The 16,003-nt window shown below is 44.2% G+C and overlaps 1 protein-coding gene across 2 annotated transcripts in view; it reads right to left on the bottom strand.

Moving 5' to 3' along the window:
• The window catches only part of Elovl5 (ELOVL fatty acid elongase 5), an 83,183-nt gene extending 73,656 nt beyond the window's left edge, over positions 1-9,527 (bottom strand). The window contains exon 1 of one of the 2 annotated variants that reach the window (XM_029565183.1): positions 9,368-9,527. The gene's annotated coding sequence lies outside the window, so the exon portion shown is untranslated. The remainder of the gene's footprint in view (positions 1-9,367) is intronic. The other variant, XM_008836548.3, reaches the window with a different exon arrangement.
• Between the last annotated feature and the right edge of the window lie 6,476 nt (positions 9,528-16,003).

Below are 16,003 nucleotides of genomic sequence, written 5' to 3'. Positions count from 1 at the left end.
GGACCAGAATACAAGGGAAATGAAGAATCTAGGGTGTGGGGACCTAAAGGCCCCACCTTGCAAAGGTCCGAAAGGAAGTTGCTGGGGGTGCGGCCTGGCTTGCTTTGAAATTCTGGAGAATACTTCCACACTGCTGAGGAGTGCATGATCAGCGTGTGACCATCCTTAAGATACACCCTCAGGGGGAAGGGGGGAGTTCCAGGTGCCTTTATAAGCTTTGTAACACCTGCAATAAATGAGTCCCTGCTTGACTAGACTCCCCGTTGCGTCTGAGTGTCCCTGGGTAATGGGGGCGGCGAACGGCGTGCTTACTCATCCCCAATCATCACCTCCCCGGGGGTCGCTGGTTTGAACCCCCGGCATGAGGGAGAAACTGTAGTCATCTAGGAAGAACCAAATTGCTAAGAAAGGCCAGGAGTACAAAGGCTGGAATGGACCATACACATCTAGTGACTGATGGGGCAGGTGGAATGGAAGCAGCAGATGAGAGAAAGGATCAAAGCACAGCTTGATGACTCAGGCCTGGTATACAGTGATGCTCCCTACCATGCTGGACAACAGGAGGTTTGTGGAGTCATCCACACAAACTTAGAGATGATGAGAAGTTAGGAGTCTTCTGAAGTTCAGAAGAAAGGGGTGAACAAGAAATAAATACCTGAAATGGACAATTAGTGGGAAGAAGCTTTGAAGTCAGGCAAGCAGACCTTCAGCTGTTTACCTCAATCTTAGATTCTCGGAGACCCTTTAAATTATGCCACTGCCATTTCTCAAAAACATGATAAACTTATCTTGAATCCTATTCCAAAGCTCAATGAAAAGCAACTACCTGGAGAGTGGTACATGCATACCTGTACACTAGCACCTTGGAAGTGGATGCAGGAGGATCAAAGAACCATAGCCCACCTAGACTACATAATGAGTTCCAGGCCAGCTTGGGCTCTACAGTGAGACCCTGCCTCAAAAACAAAACAGAAGAGTGACTACCTAGGCAGGATGTGTAGCTCAGTGGCAGAGTGCTTGCCTACATGACTTAGGTCCTGGGTTAAATACCTAGCACTACCAAAAAAGAAAGTGGGGAGGGGGAGATCACCTCAGTGTACTGCAGCTACAGCCAACTGCCTTTGGGATCATTAACCCATTCCAAACTGTACTACTTCCTGCAGAGAAAACAGTGTTCTGAAAATACAGTATTTACAGCATTTTCCTAGGGGCATGGGGGTGCTGACATAGCTTCATGGGCTTTGTTGGAGAAGCTCCCACTTACTCACAGAGCAACTACTTCTTGGAAGAAGCATACTTATAGACAATCAACAGCCACGGCAGTCAACTGACATCAAGATAATAATGCTTGTCTTTTTCCAATGGTTGCCTTAAAGACAAGGCTTAAGAAGGACTGGGCTCTACCTCAGTCACATTCTTAACAGCTAAACTGACAGGCTGCAATTGCAAATAGCTGAAAGAAAAATATTCAAGAGGCTTTTAAGCAATATTTTCTTCTTTGGGTAGCTACTTATAATTCTTATCTGACTGCAGTCTTATAGCTGATGTGATACTTGAATATTCAAAATAAATTCTAATGATGTTCCCTAAACTAATTTGTACAAAATGTACAAAGGCTGTATTATAGTTCAAGTTAAAATTAAGAGTGAAGATGCAATAGTTATGCAACCCTCTGAACAGAAAATGTCTTTAAAGATTTTCATTCAGGCCTTTGTAATATAAGGCATGTAATATGAAAACATTTCTTTGTCAAAATTCAATCTAAACATCTATACTTCATAAATATGTTTGGGTTTGGAAAGAATAGGGAGGGGAAGCTACAGTCAAAATGTGTAAAAGCATTTTGAAACCCTGCTTCAATAAGGCATTTTTTAAAAAAGCAAACAATAGTATTTGCGTATTCATCTCTTTTACAGGTTGTGGCCAAGGTCAACAGTGGTTTTATTACCTTATTAGATTCCTTATTAACATAAGCCATCATGTGACTTGTGATATTTTCTTATTTCAGGAACTTTTAGTTATCACAGTAACTTTTAGTTATTAGTACTTTTAGTTATTACAGTCTTGTCAGACACACCTAGCAACTCAATGCTCACCTAGACAGAAGACTTACTTCTAAGAGGGTGGAGGAATCCCCAGAGAACTGAAGAGAGAGAAAAAGTGCCTGAGGTGTGAATGCTGGCCCAGCACAGCAGCTCTTCACGGGATCTGTATCAGAATACCCTAGCAGGTGTTTTCAAAATGCTCGTGATTTACACGTCCACACAGGCACACTGAGATGATGCTCCCTAGAGAATCTGAGTGTCCTTCTTTCCCACACCTCTCACATCTTAACCTCGTAACACAAACCCAGATGGGGCTGAGGTCACAAGAGGACACCAGTGCTGGATTCCCTAGACCAGTCAAAGGAGAGTGAGCTTCTGAAGGTGGAGCTCTTCCACCAGTAGAGCCCTGTGTTTGCACCTCTTCTGTGTTCTTTTTTCCCCTTAGGACTGAGGATAGAATTCAGGGCCTTGGATACACTACAAGTGCTCTACCACTGAGGTATGTCCCCCGGGCTGCATGCAATTCTGATTGCCCAAAAAGGGGCCTTAAGATCGGAACATCTAAGAGTAAGGGAAGAAGTGAAAGCCACCCTCTAGCACTGCTTGTGACACTACTCCCTGTCAGCTTCTTTGTCCAAAGCTTTGCTTAGTTACTGTCAACAAAAGCTCTCTGCTGTCTATGTCGCCAATCTCATGAAATGTGACAAATATGACACTCAACTGTGTCTCTGCTTCCTGAACTAGAGCTGCCTATGCAGGTGACTAGGTCTTAGGGCTACAGCACAGCAGGTGGCTATGAGAGACCGCAGTACTTGCCTGAGTTTGAGTCCTGGATCTATTAGCTGTGGAGCTGTGAAAAACGAGGTGACATTTCTGTGCCTTGGTTTCTCATCTGTAAAACTAGGGCTGTTACCTTATAGGGTTCAGTCAGCTTAAAATGAATGCATTTATGTTGAACATGGTATAAAAAGTGCTATTTGGTATGGAAAGCTATATTTAGTGTCCACAGACCACCCCATTTTTTTTCCTAAAATTGGCAGAGTATTCCACTACAAGCTGCAGCATAGTTTATTCCACGGCAGGGCATCTACCCTAGTAGCGTTTCTAATCTTCTCCTCTCACAAACAATGCTGCAACTAGCATCCTATACTGAAGGATGACAGCACTTGCTAACTAGTCAGTTCCCACTTAACTATCACACATAACGCTGATGGCTCCAGCACCATCCAAAGTTATTATTTAAAATCTATACGTAACCTAGAAGGTGCAACAACTTACCACAGTCCAAGGGGCAGAGTTGGGACCCTACCTAGGTGTGTGGCTGCTAACTCCAAAGGCACTGTGTTTCATATACTTTCTACAGCCTTCCCTATTTAAAAGAATCATACAAGATGCTTTAAGTGCACCTAAGATCATAACAGGTAAATACTCAGAAGTTCTATCAGAAACAAACTCAGATTTCAAAGGTACACATCAACTAACAGATACAGCTGACTGAGGTATCAGCAACCTCTGTAAATATTAATTTGTTTCTTCTCTAAAGACTGAAGCATAAGTACTTTGAACACTAGCCCTGGGGACACACCACACTGTCAAATTCCCAGAGAAACAAATGAGTAATTACTGAATTTGGTATCCTGAGAATATTCTTTAGAGAAGGGAAATTTTTAACAATCACTTTGTCATAGAGTTTACTGTGTCAAGACAAAAGGGAACAGTACTCTGGGGTTAGAAACCTCAAAACACATCCCTGAGAGGCCAGTTTCCCAGCATGGTTTCAATGAAGCATGTTCAAGGTGGCTTCATAGATAATTAGTAACAAGAAGAAACTGTTAACCTGGGGAAGAGGTAAGAACAGAGGTAAATATGAACAGATAGACACTGTAACCAGCATGTGCAGGAAGTGCTAGCTTCCTATGGTAACTAAAAGAATTACACTTAAATAGCAGATATGTTTCAAGAAAATAGCTTTTCTCCCAGTTACAAAAGACAGAACAGTAGCAGCACTAAAAATCTTTAAAACAATTTCCTAAACCTCAAACAATGTAAGACATTAAAGCAAAGGGACAAGAGTCTAATTTGCAATACATGAAGTAAAAGGGCCTTCTATATTGTCCGAGGATAATTACAATTACATCCAACTGGCAGGGGAGGAAGGGATAGGAAGGGTGGGGATTCAGTCTTTTGTGTCTGTCCGCACATGTGTGTTTGTACAGGTGAGCTTATAGAAGCCACAGGCCAATATCATTATTCCTCAGGAGCCCTCTGTTTTTTTGTTTTTTGTTTTTTTTTTGAGACAGGGTCTCTCATTGGCCTGTAACTTGCCAAGTAGGCTAGGCTGTATGGCCCATGAGTCCCAGGGATCTGCCAGTCTCTCTCTCCCCAGTGCTGGGATTACAAATGTATATCAGTCCCAGATTTTTTAAAGTGGGTTCTAGGGCTTAAACTTAGGTCCTTCTGTTTGCAAGGCTGAGCTATCTTAATAGCCTGGAATTTAAGTCTCTTAAAAATTCACCAAGTAGAGGGGGCTAGAGAGATGGCTCAGAGGTTAAGACCATTGACTACTCTTGCAGAGGACCCAGGTTCAATTCCCAGCACCTACCAGCACCTACATGGCAGCTACGAACGGTCTACAGCTCCAGTTCCAGGGGAATCTGAAGCCCTCTTCTGACCTCCGCGGCACTGCATGACACGGGTGCACTCACATGCATGCAGGCAGTACACTCATACACAGAAAATAAAAATAATATTTTTTAAAATTATTAAAAAAATTCACCAGGTAGAGTAACTGAAACCCAGGAACCACACAATGCTTAAAGTAAATGCCTACAAATCAACTAACAATGCCCCCATGAAAAAGACATGCCAGTGGGAACCCAGAGGAAACCAAAAGATTTGGTGACAGAAACATTTACGGATTGAAATCAGGGACTGGGAGGGAAGGTCCTATCACAGAAACTAAAAATTAGGTCCTTAAATTTTGCTTCTCTAGGGCAAAACATCTCCAATGGCAATGTTCCAACCCCCTAAAAGCTAAAGCCCACAGCAGTTTGTAATTTCCTCATCTGTTCTGATGTCTGCCTTCCTGAGGCCTATGTGATCAAAATTTTCATTTTCTATCCCCAGTCGAACAGAAACAAAGGGTTTATTCTTGCCAAAAATGAAAATAAGAAACTAAGTTTTCATTTTAAAGGAAGAGACCAATGCTCAGAGCTGATTTCTCATTGTTGGTGGCAAGAAACCATGCAGCCAATTTCTAACCGAAATGCTTAAAACTGCCTTTTCAAACTGCCACAGCTCTAATAGACAGACTGGCACGTGTGTGCTCTACTCGAACCCTGCACCATGAGCCTGCGTGTTTTTACAGCCTGTCATCGGCACTGCTATGAGAGGTAACCCATGTGGAAGAGCAGCCTCTCAGCCTCTGCATATTCTGAGCCTCTGTGGCAGCCAATTTATCCGGCCAGCTCTGACAAGACTACTACTTCGGAAGCACTGCACTCATAATGCACTCCTTCTAGCTAAAAAACTCATATTCTGTATTACCGAACACCTCAGGAGAGAAAACAGGGTTTGCATGACAGGCTTCGCCCTTGGGAGCATCAGGGCTGCAAAGACTTGTGACCTTGGCAAGCATCTGAACTCAGTGTCCATTTCTTTAGCTATAGAGTGAGAATGCTCCTGGACCATAGCAGTACTCAGGTTAAGTTCTCAAAAGGGCTGTATGCAGGGTCTGACTCACAACAACTCAGTGAAAGTCAGGCATTCTTCTACCAACATCAGATTGTCTCTGTACTTCTACAGTCTCCACAGCTTCAGCAACTGGGCTACCTGCTTCTTGCCCAAGGATTCCACACTCACTCAGTCTCCAAACTTGTATTCATGAGGCATTCCGGAGCTGGCACAGGCCTTAAAGGTACAGCAGCCAGCTAGGTGAACTAAGATTTAACCTACTGTTGGGATGGATACCAGGTTATCAGATTCTACAGTCCAGTAACTGCTTCAGGTAGCCAGGGGCCTAAGTCAAGCCCCTCAGGGTAAGTCCAGACAGGTGCTGGTACTCATCTTGCACAATCAGCATGAGGGTATAATCTGTACCAGAGAGGACCTCAGTCAAGTGGAGCAAAGGTCCTGTTTTTCAGGCCTTTCAGGGGAGGTGTGAGGTTAGGCTTATCTGAACTGGGTTTTCTGTTTCCTGCACCAAAAGCATTGTGACCAATTCAATAGTGCTAAGCCACTGGTAATGTCTAACACGGACAGCTCTGTCATGAAGCTTTCCCAATACAGTGCCATGTGCCCCAGAAATCTACGCTATACTCCCTTTTGGGGCAAAGTACAGAATAAGTGTGTATAAAAGGCTTAGAGTGTAAACTAAATCAGGAATCCCTTTGGAATCAGCAATGCTTCACACTTCTTTGTATCCAACTACCCCATCCATGCACTAAATACTCAACCACTAGCTTACAAGTCAGTAAATTAAGAAAAACAATGAGTCTAGAGCTGGGGACAGGGCTCAACTGACAGAGAGCACTTGCCCAGCACACATGAAGCCCTGGGTTCTATATCGAGCTCTGCATAAGCTAGGTGTGATGGACCATGCCTGTTATTCTAGTACTCAAGAGACAGGGAGAATCAGAAGTTCAAGGTCACCCCCAGAAATGGTGAATTTATGTCAGGCATGGTGGTGCACTTGGGGTCTCTGTGAGATGGAGGCCAGTCTGGTCTACACAGTGAGTTCAGGCCAGCTGGGGCTACAGGAGACCCTGTCCTTAAAAAAGAAATGAAGGGTTGGAGAGATGGCTCAGCAGTTAAGAACACTGGTCGTTCTTGCAGAAGACCCGGGTTTGAATCCCAGCACCCACATGGCAGCTAACAACTGTCTGTAATTCCAGTCCCAGGGGATCCGACAGCCTCTTCTGACCTCCGCGGGCATTGCACGACACGGGTACACTTACCTACATGCAGGGAATACACACATACACATAAAATAAAAATAATAAATAAAAATTTAAAAAATAAAAATAAAACGGAAATGAATGAATATATAGGCCAAGTAAAGGAACATATTCAAGAAATAAAAAATTGTCACTCCTGGATGGTTTAAGATGAAGCTTTAAGCTCATGGTTCGATTTTAAGTCACCAAATAGCACAATTACATTAAATGACTACACAGATAATCCTAGCAGAAAAAGATCATGTGAAGGAGTTGGGAATGTTGCAGAAGACAGAGCTACGGGTGATTAGAGAAGAGTCACCTGACATCTCTAGGCCTTAGTTCTAGATTAAAAAACGAAACAGGAAAAAAGGGACATATGTGGGAAGAAGTATTTACCAAAAGACATCAACAGACTAAAGGAGTTGCTCAATGAAAGGGAAACAAGAGGGAAGGAAGGAAGGATGGACAAGTGAATGGCACGTGCACCGGACACCTGCGGGGACACACAGGCACCACACAGGAGGACCCTGCTGGCACTAAGGGGTGGTAGTCAAAAGTAAAAAGTAAATTAAAAAAATTGCTTTGGGGAGGGGTGGTTTGAGGAGAAAGAAAAGTAAAACTGCTAATGCTCTACTCTGCCCTCACCCTAGGAGAGAGATGGTTAACTATTTTGTCTCAATTTATATATATAATTCACAGTGGATATAAGACACATGGATGAGAACTTCACCTCAAAATGCAGAAGAGGAGCAATCCTAATGGTGAAGGAGGACCAGGAAGTGGTCGGGGAAAGACTTCTGCAACCATCAGGCATCTAAAACCTAAGGTCTCTAGCAGGGGGACACTGTTCATCCCAGGAAAGGAAACATTTACCAAACCACTATCTGGCAGACCCCACGCTGGGTTCTTTAATTTTCATTCTCTTGAAACCTGTGTAACAAATCAACAACATAGAACCCTGGTTTACTGACAAGGAAACCGAGTTAAGTGAGAGGTGGTTGAACTTACAAGAAACTTTTTGGAAAACCTGACAATCCAAGTTTTACATACTTTCCTTCACTCTGCTTTAAAGTTTACATTTATAAAAGCATCATATCAACAGCATTTCCCCTTTTTGTCTTGTGGAGACAAAAAGAAAATGCAATGAGATAGAGTACAGAGAATGTTCCTGGCAGCGACCTTATAATCGGTTAAAGAATCGGAACAGGAAAATGTGCAACATTTCCCTTCAAGGGCAGGGCATTAGGGGAGCAACCAAGCAGTGCCCTCGCAGGCTGGAAAAGGGATCCCCTTGTCTCCAACCGCAAAAGAAAATCTAAGTACAGCCACCTAATGAAAAGCCAGCTTTACCTGTAGGTTCTGCCCAAAATGGTGTGTCACACAAGTATAGACCAACAGGTTATAACTGCCAAGCCGTTAGAGGAACAAATTACAAAACCAATACGAAACATTGTTCTTCCGTACAGTCCTATAAAACACTTCCTGCCATGGGCCTTCACATCAGTAAATAAAAATAAATAAATAAATAAATAAATAAATAAATAAATAAATAAAGGCAGGGGGCAAGCGGCTCAGTGGTTAAGAGGACCAGGTTCAGTTCCCAGGACCTACATGCCCCCCCCCCCCGCATCCAAGTAATGATTCACGCGTCGCATTCTTTAAAACGCCCTCTCCCCTTTAGAAATCGCGGCAACCAAGGCCCCTGGAGATGAACAAACTCGGAGCGAGAGCGACCTAGTTCAAAGGTACCGAAAGGTTTCAAGGAATGGCTTCAAGACCGTTTAAAAAGAACAACTCTCGCTCGGGGCATTACCGCGTCCACCCGGAGGGCAGGACACAGGGAAGTCGCAGTGGCGTGGAAACAATAAAAGGGCACTTCTTCTAACTACTCGGATCGCGCGCTCTCCGGTTCCCCGGGCTCCAGGCCGCTCCCGTGCAGCGCGGCATTACGCCCGGGTCCCCGCAGGGCCGTCCCCGTCCCCGTCCCCACCCTCTCGCCTTCCTCCAGCCCATCCTTCCCGAGTGCTTTTAATAGCACCCCAGTGGTCCCCAGCCCGCGAGCTTCCCCTGGAGCAGGACGGGGAAGGATCCCAAGGCCAGAGGAGGAGAGGTGGAAGGAACGGCCAGGCCGGACCGCGCGAGCTCCTCCACATCAGCCCGGCGGCTTCCCCGGGCGGTGGACCAGAGCCGGCGCCCGGCCATCCCTCAGGTCCCCTAGTCTCGTCCCCCGCGGCGCCTGTCAGTGCCCGAAAGTAGCTGCCGCCCCCGAACAGGTGCCACGGCATCCCAGCGCGTCCCCGCCGCGCCCCTGCCCCGCCGCGCCCGCCGCCCGCTCTCCCGACTCAGGTCTCGCCGCCCGCGGAAGTTGGCGGCGCGGCTGCTCACCTCGGCCTGGACGCAGGGCCGCGGAGATCCGAGGAGCGCGAGCAGCTGGATGTGCGAGTGGGAGGATGTGCTAGTGAGGCAGGGAGAGAGCCGCGGCTATGCAAGACCAAGGCGCCCGGCAGCTTCAACCCTGGCGTGGGCTGACCGTGACGTCACAATGGCGCGGCCAGCCAATCCGACGCCGGAGGCCGGATCAAGCGCTATGATGTCATGCGGCCGTGGAGCCAATCCCGGGGCAATAGAACTTTCCTGATTGTAAATTCCAGAATCCGATGCAGGGGAGCGGAGGCCGGGGTTGGTCCCCTACAGTTCACGTGTCTGGGGGCAGCCTTCTCCCTCTTCCTAATAAGCCTGCGTGGGACGCAGAGTCTGCGCAGTGGTCGCCGTCGTAGTCCGGATTCCCTGAACTCTGCTGCACACCCAGGCAGCGGGGCAAGGTCCCGCCGCGTCGGTGACAGCGTTCACCGGCCGGTAAAGGGTTCTCCACGGTTCCGAAAGAATCCGGTTCTTGGCTTTAGCAGAAAGGGTTAATCTCTACGTGAATCTTTGAGATGTAGGGCAAGATTAAAGCAACAGAACAAGAAAATCAGTCAGAACTCTTCATAACCTTAATTCTTTGACTAGATTAGCCATGCGTTATTGAGAACTCTGATTTCTTTCTCTACTCTAGGAAATCATTCCAGAGCCTTGTGAGAGGAGATGTGATGATAGAATAATGTCTTCCCGCGGAGCAAATTGAGGCTAGACGTAAAAGAGACGAGGATCACAAACAGGTTTTCTCTGGCATTCTGGTGTTTAAGAAATCATACGGTTTCTCTCATTTCAAGCCCTAGAAATCGAACCTTTTCTATTTCTATCATCACAGTCCACTGACACCACAGCCAACCATTTAATGTAGGCAAATTTATTCTTTTACTCTTTATACAGCAATGTTGTACTGTAATGTTTATAATGTTCCAAGCACTGTCTTTTAACAGGTCTTCAAACTACACAGATTAAATAATTTAAACATACAAGATAGTAATGATTGGTTTTTGTTTTTTATTGATTTTTTGCAAAGTTCCTACACCTTGGCCATAGTTAGACCCCTTCCCTGTCTGTGCCTTCCATATCATCCCTCCACCAATTTTCATGCATTCTGTCATATATGTTAAGGTCTATGGGGCCAAGTTTGCTTCACCAAATGTTCCCTGTGTGAGTCCGTCCATTGAAGCCTGGTCAACCTGTCTAGTGTCACTGCCTTATAGAAGACTGATTCTCCCTCACCCAGCAGTGATCAGTTGTCAATAGTTCTCAACTAAGGTTGGGGTTTCTTACCCTCTGCCCCTCTTCTATGCTGGGTTTTTGTCTGGTTTGAACTTGCATAGGTGCTGTAAGTTCATATGAGTAATTCCCCCTGAAAAAGTGTTTCTTTGTGGTTATCCACCACTCCTGGGTCTTACAGTCTTTCTGCCCCCACAGTTATGATTGTTAACAGTTAATTGCCATTTACTTCTACAAACATTGAGTACTTACTCCAGTTCCGGGACCCCTTCACTGCAGCAAGGCTGAATGATAAATGCTCACACAGTGCAAGCACACATATACACAACTTTCCTTCAAGGGGCATTGTGGAGACATTTTAATGGCACAGGAGGAGTGAATCTCCTTCATTCTTTACTCTTCTACCGATAGTCTAAGACTAGAGCTGGTTCACTTCTCACTCCCTCTACATTCTGTCATAAAGCTTTCAAATTGACCTGAAATTGAATCTCAAGTTTTACATCACACTCAATTGTTTATAATGTCCCCACCAATAAAGTGTTTTAAGTCCATGCAGCCAAAATATGTGATTAATTTTCAACTATAGTAGTAAGGTATACAGCAAAAACTGATGTTTTTCTTACTTTGAAATAAAAGTTCTAATATTTTCTTCCCATCTTTTACAGAACGCCCTTTCAAGGTAGGCTGCCCACCTGTGCATCTTCATTTCTGGTATAGCACCTACCACTTTTGTTGGCGTTGTTTCCTAGCTCTGTCATCTCAATCCCTGTGGGCTGTGTACCCCAATTTAAAGATCACTGCTCTAGACTGTAAACTCCATTGGAAGGAGGAACATGCTAGGTTTTACTTACCTTTTGGATCTTAACAGTCCTTGGTTTGGTAAGAAGTCACCAGTTGCATTTTGAATGGGTTGAAGGCTGAACTCTCACCTACTTCTACATGTACTGCCAGTTCAGCTCCACTTCCCACCCCTGTCAGTGCTGCCCAGGGTTCTTGACTCTTCCAAAGTCATGTACTCATCTTTCCTCCAGGGTTCCTAGTATGCAATTACATCTGTGATTGATGGGGGCCAGGACCTTCCCAAGCCACAACAGCTAATCTTATACCACAGTGTGCAACAATGACCATAGTAGGAGGTAGCCCTGTTTCTGCATCTTTTGCATTCAAGTGTAAATATGTGGGAAAAGCAGACCTGCTGTGACTTCTCCATTTAAGTGCATTTCTCCCAAATGAATAAAAGCATACCCAGGATTCAGTGCTAGGCTTACTAAATAATAAAATTCAAGGAAAAATGTTTAGGCACCATAAGAATCAGATTGGTAGCCATCAAGATTATGAGACTATCCGGAAGCCATTCTGACCCTTTTACCTCCTATGTGATCTGAGACAGTTTAAAGCATCCACATGGTAATCCCCCAAGGAAGAGCATCAAATTTTCCCCCATTAATTATCTTTCCACTTTATTTAAATATGGTAGCATTTTCCCCCTTTGCTCTTAGTTTTGATCAGTAGGTCTGGATCTTCTCTAATCTTCTGATTTATTAGAAGGTGGTTTCAGTATTATTTTGTGGACAAAATTAGTTAATACCCTAGGAAATTTGTTTTATTGTAACAGCAGCTGCAGTAGAATTAAAAATACAATTAATATAGTTTCATTAGAATACAATTCTGATTAGAAAAGCTGTTGCTTCATTAGGAGCTATTTGCATGATGTAATGAAACCTGTCTTTTTACTTTTTATATATTTTTATTTTATGTATGAGTGTTTTGCTTGCATGTATGTAATGCATGCAATCCCTGAGGAGGCCAGAAGAGGGAGTCAGATCCCCTGGAACTCGATGGTTGTGAGCTACCATGTGGGAACTGAACCTGGGTCCTCTGCAAGAGCAGCCAGTGCTCTTAAATGCTGAACCATTTCTCCAGCTCCCCTACATTTAAATGACATCTAAAATGACATCTAAGCCTGTTCTCCCTCCCTCCTTTTTCCCCTCCCTCCTTCCTCCTTTCTTCTCTTGCTCCTTCCCTCCCTTCCTCTCTGTAATTTTGTTCTAGTTTGAGTTTTATCTTGCTGACCAGAATGCCTAGTGACTCCACTTATCTTTGCTGGAGGCAGATGGTGATTAAAGGCAGTTTCCTTTCCTCCTCAGGCCTCAGAGTCTGGTCCATACCACCACTGTTAACTTTGCTACTTCTCCTCTGCGTTCTGTTCACCAGTATATGCTGGAATTTATCTCTGCCCTCCTTTGACATTCGTTCATCTTGGAAACATGAGCTACCAGAAGGAAGGCACTGCCTGTGTCTGAACTGCTGTGTTCTTTTCTCTATAAGCTAGCAGAATTTCTGGCAAATACTCAAAAATATTTGTGGAGCCAGTGAGCAATTCACATTGTCTCTGGTTTCTCTGGTCTATCCCTCCCACTTCTATGTTCTTTGATACTCTATCCAGTATGACCATGTAATCATCTCTTGTCACTTTGATGCTGGGTCATGTCCCTGACATCCAAGCCTTTGGATTTGGATTCTATGTATTGCAAGCTCTGCTGATTCCCAGATGTGAAACCTCCTACCTTTGCTTCTCCCCAGAATCCCAGATTTATTGACTTCCCCTCTTAGACATCTAAGAGTCATTTCCAACTTAGCAGAGCCCCAAATGAATTCCTACTTGTCCCCAGATCTGGTTCCCTCAGGATATTCTTCAGATTACAAACAACAGTTCTGCTGATCCAGCTTCCCAGGCCAAACACATTCTAGTTATGCTTAGATCCTCTCTTTTTTTCTCCCCACCTCCTGTACCCAATGCACCAGCAAGCCTTAGTACTTGACTTTCAAAATGCATCCAGAATCCACTTGTTTTCTACCATGCCCACCACAACTACCTGGTTTAAATGACTATCAATTATTAGAGAATTTTGCAATAGGATGCTGTCTTCATGTACTTTCTGTTGTTATAAAGAATACCTGAGACTGGAAGATTTATAAAGAAAGGGGATTAATTTAGTGCATAGTTCTAGAGGCTGGAAGATTGTGTGGTGAAGGCCTCATACTGAGTCAGCAAGTAGACTGTGAAAAAGAGGCAAGTGAGAGGGTCTGGGTTCACTTCATATCAACTGCTCTCATGATAAAGGCCTTAATACCTTGTTAAGATCTAAATACCTATTAGAGGAATGACAATCACGTACATTATTTTTATTTTATGGTATGAGTGTCTGCATGTATGTAAGTATGCTACTTGCATGCAACACCAGAAGAGGACAGAAGAAGGCATCTGATCCCCTGGAACTGGAGTTAAGGGCAGTTGTTAGCTTCCGTGTGGGTGCTGGGACGAAACCTGAGTTCTCTGCAAGAACAGCCAGTGCTCTTAACCACTGAACCATCTCTCCAGTCCTGGCAATCATATTTTTGCTTGAGTTTCAGAGGACAATGCATATTCAAACCGCAGGGTTTCCTAATGGGATCTCTGTTTCTGCCTCTACCATTCATGGTCTTTTTTGTTGGTGCTTTTTTTTTTTTTTTTTTTTTTTTTTTTTTGTTCTTTTGAGGCCGGGTTTCCTTTTTGGCCCAGCTGTCCTGGAACTCACTACGTAGACCAGGCTGACCTCGAACTCACAGAGATCTGCCTGCCTCTGCCTCTGCCTCTGCCTCCCAAGTGCTGGGACTACAGGCATGTGCCACCACGCCTGGCTTGTTTTTTTGAGACAGAGTCTCCCTGTAGCCTCCAGCTGGTCTGGAACTCACTATGTAGACCAGACTGGCCTTGATCTCACAGAGATCTGCCTCTGCCTCCCAGCTGGGATTAAAGGGGTGCTCCACCACATCCAGTTCAGTGTGGTCCTTTTAAATTAAAAAACAACATGCCATGCATGTGTCTGTTCAGCATCATCTATCAACTTCATATTTCATCAGAGAACAAAAGCCCACTCCTTACTTTGGACTTCCCACTTCTCTAACCTCTAAAATTATCCACATTCCCCTAATAGGCTCCTTCTTATTTCTTAAACATACTAAACCCTAGACTGTCTTGATACCTTTGTGCGTAGTTTCTCCAAGCCTAGGGCTTAACTTAGAAATCTCTAAGGCCTGCATCTGTTACGGAAATACTCAAGAGATCAACAGCCAAAATCAGGTGAGGAGAGGGAGTTTAATTTGACACTAGCGGGACTGACATCAAGAATCAAGAAGTCAGACCCCATGTTCAAGGTTTTGGGGGTTTTTATACTCAAGTGAGGAATGCAAGCAAAAGGTACAAAGCATATACATGGTAATTAAGTAAGATAACAGAGGGCGGCAAGGGTAATAGAAAGGCAAAGGTTATAGGAATGCAGAAGCCTTAGGTCTATACAGGAAAGTGATACCTTTAGAAAACAAAGACTTCTTATCCTGGATAACTAAAAGGGGCAGGGGAAGATTCCAGTTTACTTTCCCAGTACTGGAGCTCTCAATTATCATCACATTGCAAAATCCTTTAGCATCTGATAAGTTCTACTTCCACAATATTTCCCTCCTCTTCATTGACATAATCCCTTATGTTTATTCTAGAGGAACACTGTGATATTGACAAATCACCAGAGTCTGATATCTTCTACTTGGTTTTTGATAAATTTATTGAGACTATTTATTATACATGGCCCTATCTGAAGGATTAATGGAATCATGACCATGGTCTTGTAAGTGGGGCCCACCAGGGACCCCAAATTCTCCAGGTATTCTTACAGAAAGACCCATTTCCCTCTTCTCCAGCCTTTTTTTTTTTTAGCAGTTGCTTTGCATTCTCTCTAACTATGCCCAATTGATTTGCATAAAAATAGCATTTTTCTCCCACATAGGCACATATACCTCCTTTCTGATGGTTCTGGCATCCCTTTTCTCAGGGATAAGTTTACTGGCAGATCTAACAATTTCCAGCCCCCAGTTCAGAAAGAAACTGGTCATTTTCTTTTGGAGTCTTTACTTTAAAACTGTCTAATTTTTACCTTTTTATTACTTTTGAAGAGGTAACCCAATTTGCCCATGAGGAATTGGGACGCAGACCACTCTGGCTTCTTCCATGCTGAACATGGATGCAGGGTGTGGCAACTGGGGTACCCCTTCAGTGGGTCTATCTAAATGACTACCAAGTTCCCTAAGTTTTAACTGTAGGGAGAAAAGTAAGTCCTTGTCCAAAGCCTGGGAGATACGAAGGAGAAGTCAAGGCAAGAAGAGATAGCATTACAAGTTCTACACAGAAAAATCAGAACAGGGCAAATTTTAAATGTCCAAATTAAAGTCCATTGAAATTTCTTGATGAGGGCTTCTAAAAACATCCATCTATTTGGTTCCTCTTCATTTTTCTTTGGGCCACCAAGACTGGACTCAAGAGTGATGAACTCAGGATTT

This window comes from Nannospalax galili, unplaced genomic scaffold (genome assembly GCF_000622305.1).
Source record: "Nannospalax galili isolate Female #2095 unplaced genomic scaffold, S.galili_v1.0 scaffold930, whole genome shotgun sequence".
NCBI lineage: Eukaryota > Metazoa > Chordata > Mammalia > Rodentia > Spalacidae > Nannospalax > Nannospalax galili.
Note: the sequence above shows the minus strand (reverse complement) of the source record. Positions and strands in the feature narration are given on the sequence as shown.